Here is a 6,351-nt window from a genome sequence, read left to right on the forward strand (position 1 = left end):
GCTCCTTAACTTCAATATTTTTGAATTATTTTATTTCTTAACTAATACTCTGTTGACTTAAAGTATCAATTTAAATTAACACAAGTTCATTCTTAAAATTGATAATATCAGACAACTGTGATTTGTTAAAATTCAGTGGATAGAGCCAACTTAGGAAACACGATTATTGGTATAGGTGAGGTGTCCTGGATTATTTTTCACAGTACATTAGTGCTGCATCTTCGACACAAGGGTCCCTGTTATGACTTGTAATTATCTGATATCTATTTTTTAGTTTGCTAAGTTTAATAAAAATGGGAAGATAGGTGTTAGCTATGTTAGCAGAGTACTTGCACTTTTTTTGAAAGACTTTCAATTAATGGTCCATTTGCCAATTACCGATTCGTTTATATCATTACACGCTTGTAACGAAAACTGTTAACTATAAACTGGTTCTTTACCGGATAAAATGGGCTTCTTAAAGGCGTCTTAACCAATTTGATATTGTAGCATAACTGCTGGTATAAAAGTTCCTAATGTAATCCAAATATTTGTAAATGTCCCGATATTGGCAATGAAAGAGAGAAATTGAGAGATGAGTCAAGTGTTTCGAAATTGGTGGTGTTGGATAATTCATTGATATGTTTTATGACTGGTATTTATTTACAGCATGGAATGTTGTATGATCACCTGCATATTGATTCTTTCTCTAGATCTTTGATGGTAATTTTCTTTACAAAGCACAAAAATGTCAGTATTCACCTCAAAAGGTAACAAAGCCTTTAAACAGACGTTTTAAAAAGGGATATAGTTGCGATACTGTTGTCAGGTCATTAAAGATTGCATAGTTTGGTTTTAATATTGATTCACTTATAGGGTCTTTGCATCGGAAATAAACACGTTTATTCTAAAATCAATTGTTGGAATTACACGGGTTATGTTTTTCTCATATATTTTATGATGGTCTATTACTCAACCCCTAACAGGAGGGATTGTGCCTGATATTCATATGACGAAGACATAAACTTTAAATCAGTTTAATTGAGGTCTGGAGTTGGCATGTCAGTAACCGCTTGTAGTCTGTTGGTATCTATGTATTATTGTCATTTTGTTTATTTTCTACATTGGCTAGAGATATAGGAGGAGGGTTGAGATTTCAAAAAAACATGTTTAACCCCGCCAAATTTATGCGGCTGTCTCAAGTCGGAGTTTTATATGACGTCAATTATCACTGAACTAGTATACATATTTGTATAGGGGCCAACTGAAGGACACCTCAAGGTGTTGGAGTTTCTCGCTGTATTGAAGACCCATTGGTGGCCTTCGGCTGTTATCTGCTCTATGGTCGAGTTGTTGTCTCTTTGACACATTCCCCATTTCCATTCTCAATATTGCATAAATTTAAAAATAAATAGAGAGCGAACTCGTGATATTTGATTATTTCTAGGTTTGTTTAATTTCATAGTATATGCACAAATTATATAATAATCATTGTGTGAGTTTTATAGATCGAGTTAGTTAATAAAACAGTTTACCGTTATTTCACTTTCAATGTTGACATTCTTTTCCTTTTGATAACTGAACACGACTATTTCGTGCGTGGTACAACTGTCTTTAATGGATTAATTGATGGTCAAATGAATATGAAATTAGTCAAAACTGTTACATCAGCAATGTATCTTATCATTTTTTGGGACAAAATTGAAACAAACTGTCTGCTAAAAGAGATTTTTTAAAAAACTATTTCACTTCCATTTACAAATGATTAATAATTCAATAAACAAAATCAGATTTTGTTGTATGTCTCGTAGATAGTGCCCCTTTGACATTTTTTTGGCCGGCAATGACCGCGATCTTTGAAAAATAAATACCCCTTTATATTAAACAGAAGTACTAAATTTAGACATGCATTGTTTTACATAGTAATATTGCAAACTGTCGTACATACTACTAATATAAATAGCTTCTTTATAAAGTGTTACCTTGAAAATTGGAGTTTTGATGGAACTGACTTTTCAGTTTACTAGTATATATCAGACAGTCAATGTTGTAATATTTGAACTATTTTTGATAAAATTTTGTTCTCGTATACCCCAGGTATCAAAACAAAATTACTAGAAATCGTTTGCCTTTTGCATTCTTTTCAAAAACAATAATTATATGTTATTTTAAATCTTAAGCAATGTGTAACATAAAATATGCCTTAAGATTCAAATTATCATACAATTGTTGTTTTTGAATACAATGACATGACAATATATAGTATCATAATCATATCGTTGTTTGTGTTTGTGGGTCTGGTTATTTTTAACAATATATCAGTCTTATGTATTCGCAGCATGCAGAGTTCAAGGTGATGATTTGTTGTTATATGCATGTTTTTTATATAATTTCCAGGCTCAGTTTAGAGCTACGAATGCTAAACATGCTAAATGTTTAGATTGACATTCCATTTTTGTTTTAAATACATCGATTATTTTCGCATATTATTCTTTATAGAATTGTATTGGTAATAAAACGTATGAGATGTTTCCAATCCCATAGAAAACCCATAAAAATCTAAACAACAATCAGGACAAAAAAAATCCTTTAATAAATGGTGATTTCCGTATGAACCGGCAAAAGAGTATTTGCAAAAAAACAAAAAATGATATTTCTGTTTAAAGAAAAATCCGATATTACATATATCATGTCCATGTTTCGGAAATAACTATTTGCTGTTGAAAGCATTGTTTTTTTATTTTGTAAATAAATGACAGAAGATATATCTATTATACAGCTACTGAAATAAATAGATATCTAAACAACTACAATCTTGTAGGTAACTAGTAACAGAAGATTCACGTGCACATAAACTCATCATAGATACAAGGATTAAATTTTATATTTAGGCCAGACGCACATTTCGTCTACAAAAGACGCATCAGTGATCCTGGAATCAAAAAAAGTTAAAAAGTCCAAATAAAGTACGAAGTTGAAGAGCATTGAAGACCAAAATTCCTAAAAGTTTTGGCAAATACAGCTAAGGTAATCTTTTCCTGAGGTAGAAAAGCCTAAGTATTTCAAAGATTGAAAGGTTTTGTTAAAATGGCGATATGCATATTAATGTGAATATCGCAATTATAACATTCAAAATATGCTATTGCATAAATCCGTTTTTAATATCTCTTTTCATACACATCTGTAGTAATAACCAGGTCTCATCGGCGGAAACGTCCTTCTTACTCGCTGGACATCTGGAATAGTTGGTATCATTGGCATTGGCGTAGTCCACATTTTCATCATTGCAGGAGTCTTGATTTTTATTGTTGGAGGAGTCGACATCTGAAGCATTGAAGGGGGCATTTTTATATGTCGGCATGCTAAATTTTTTACGCATCCGCAAACGTTTAATGGACAAAACACTCCTTCTTTTGCCTTGTCACTGCATCTTGCTTTAATGAAATTAAACATTGACAAGTTATAATATTTTGTTGTGCCTATGATAAATATGTAGTTTTCTTTGAAAATGCTTAAATGTGAAAAAAAAGAACACATAATATAGAAACAGGAAAAGTTATTATAACGTGATCGCGATTATAATATCCATTTAAAAAATCAGTGTTAGCTGATAAAAATAGAAATGATCAATGTCATATAATCATGGAAACGTTTTTCCTGTCTTCATTTCAAAACCGAGAGTTACACTGGCAATGTTATATTAAAAAGTGAAGGGAGTTGGAAAATTGTTTTGGATCCGTGCTGTTTTCTTACTATTGATATTGTAATATCACTGACACACATAGAGTATGTTAAAAATGATACATGAGAGCCACATGTAGAGCAGGATCTATCTGGACTTCCAAAGTACCTGAGATCACCCTCCGTTTTTATGTTGGGTTCACAGTCTTTAATTTTCTATATTGTGGTTTGCACATTGTACTTGGTATTTTGATCTTTTTCTCTTATTGCCAGTGCGCATTTTCGAAATATGAGTAATATTTCACCTCTGTTAAATTAAAAATTCTACATTTATTATCCAAAAAGGCAACTTTAACGATCAATAATGTTTACTTGCTTATATTTGTCGTGGTATACAAGTAGCACCAACGTATACTACTGTTCCCGAATAATTAGAAAGGCTGTTAACATGTGTATGAAATATGTATTCCCTTATCGCAAACACTGGCGACAAACTTTGTTCCAATATATATAGATTATCGTTTTTCATCTTAACAAGAGTGATTCAGAAAAAAATCGAATTGAGATGAACAATGGTAATCTGTTGATCGCTATTCTACCTATAACGTCGATGTTTGTTTCATTAATAATGGCACGTGTGCCCTTTATTTTCTAGCGATTTTTTTTTATATCACTCTACTGTGCTGAGAACAGAAATTATCAATCAATAAGATCAAATGAAAATTTCGTAAAATAGCGAAATAAATTTCTTAAATAAAGATGCATGAAGAACATCTGTCTAAGTCAGTGAATATTGGAATGCTGACCTATCGTATCTACCAGTATCATGTGAGTGTGTTGAAAAATATATTAAAAATGTAGTATATAATAATTTGACATTGATGCTATTATAACTTATCGACGTATGTCTATCTGTAGACTATAATTAACTTACATCCAATATAATAATCACCAAAAGGACCTGATGACTGAATTTCGAGGAAACGTTTACTATAAATTGGATTTTTGAGGAGTTTATGACAACATTGGTCCACGCCACAGTCAGCATCAGATAAACATTGATAATTGGATGATATAGGTGGTAAGGTGTTACGTAGAGACCGATATGTGATCGTGGTTGATGATTCTTGTGTTGTCCTGTTGGTCAGGTCAGTTGAAACCATTTCATATGATGATAAACTGATCAACTGAAAATAAATTTAAGATATTACTATTTCGACTGAATGACCACTTACAAGTCAGGAATGTGACAGTTGTTATCCATTCGTTTGATGTGTTTGAGCTTTTGATTTTTTAATTTGATTGGGGACGTTCCGTTTTGAATTGTCATCGGAGTTCAGTATTTTTGTGATTTTACTTTTTCCAATGTAGTTCTTATTTTCCTAGTTACTAGTATTGACCCTGTTCTTGCGTATCCACACAGTACATTTTAAAGCAACACACTTTGAAACAAGTTTGAAAGAAAGGAAATGCACGATGTGTAATAGGTGTCAGTAATAGAGTTAAGAATGCTTTGAAAATTTAATAAGTTAGCCAACATGAAGAGCAACTTAAACTTGTGTTGTGTTATATTCAAGTTATAATTTACGAAGGCTTTACGATGATGCGTGTACGTATTTTGCATGAATATTTCTTAATCTGTTTTTCATTATTGAAATGTTATACTATATAATCATTTATAAAACAAAATCCTCATCAAAGATACGAAAAATGTCCCTAGCAAGTAAAAAATAATGCGTTTCACTCGTTCCGTCGGATGATGGATTTTTATTTTGTCAATGTTTATTTACTTCCCCTATTTTTGTATTTTTTTTTTTATATCAGTCTGATTATTTTGTACGCCAGACGAGCGTTTAGTCTCAGAAAACGTAAAATAACTCCAAAGAAACTTCAAACCAGAAAGTCTGATAAGAAATGCTCGAACCTAAACAATTAGTAAAGACAGTTGATTTCGTGGGTACAGGTGATACACGAGTTCAAATGTTCAAAGGATTACTTCTTTTTATAGGCATTGTATGCAGAGATTGGTAAAACCACAAAATGAAATATCCACAAAAATGTAAGTTTTTCTTCAATCCAAGAAAAGTGGTACACACGAAAACAATTGAGTCCACAATAAATATGAAATCAAATAAAACGATTCAAATTATTACTTACCATAACCAGTGTTATTTTTGGTATACAAAACATTGTTGTAAAATTGGTTCTTTGATGTATGCCAGATCAATCCCGTTGAATTTGGTCTTTTATGTTGTATAACAAACAAGGATCGACTTATCAATTATATGGTTCAGGATGTTACGACATGTGAATAAATCAAAGAGATAAGTCATTACACGGTTAAAATGCGTGGGTATTATCCAGTCCTACACAGACAAATATTAAAAAGTCTGAGGAAAATTATGAAATCTGCCTGGAGGTATTCCTTTTGCTGTTGTTTTTAATATCTATATAAGCTCTCAGTCGCTCTTCCATGTTAACTTTCACTACGCTAGTTATTTCGCTGCTGGTTTTAAAGCTTTTTTAATAGGTGGTTGATATTTTGACGATGGCGGTGTCGATATATTTTTTATTTTCTTTTAAAGATATCTTTTTAACTTCATAAGATTTCATGAAAATGAGAAAAAAAAACAAAAAAAAAGGGCTCGCGATAATCATATCATGTTAGCGAATCGATGCTTATTTGGTTGG

The 6,351-nt window shown here is 31.6% G+C and overlaps 1 long non-coding RNA gene across 1 annotated transcript; it reads right to left on the minus strand.

Moving 5' to 3' along the window:
• Window positions 1–3,286: 3,286 nt before the first annotated feature.
• LOC139495811 (uncharacterized) lies at window positions 3,287–5,938 on the minus strand. The gene is made up of 3 exons (XR_011657479.1): window positions 5,818–5,938; window positions 4,595–4,847; window positions 3,287–3,413 (listed from the first exon to the last, which is right to left on the minus strand). It is a non-coding gene; the product is annotated as an uncharacterized lncRNA (long non-coding RNA).
• Window positions 5,939–6,351: the final 413 nt, after the last annotated feature.

The sequence above is a fragment of the Mytilus edulis genome, chromosome 11, assembly GCF_963676685.1.
Source record: "Mytilus edulis chromosome 11, xbMytEdul2.2, whole genome shotgun sequence".
NCBI lineage: Eukaryota > Metazoa > Mollusca > Bivalvia > Mytilida > Mytilidae > Mytilus > Mytilus edulis.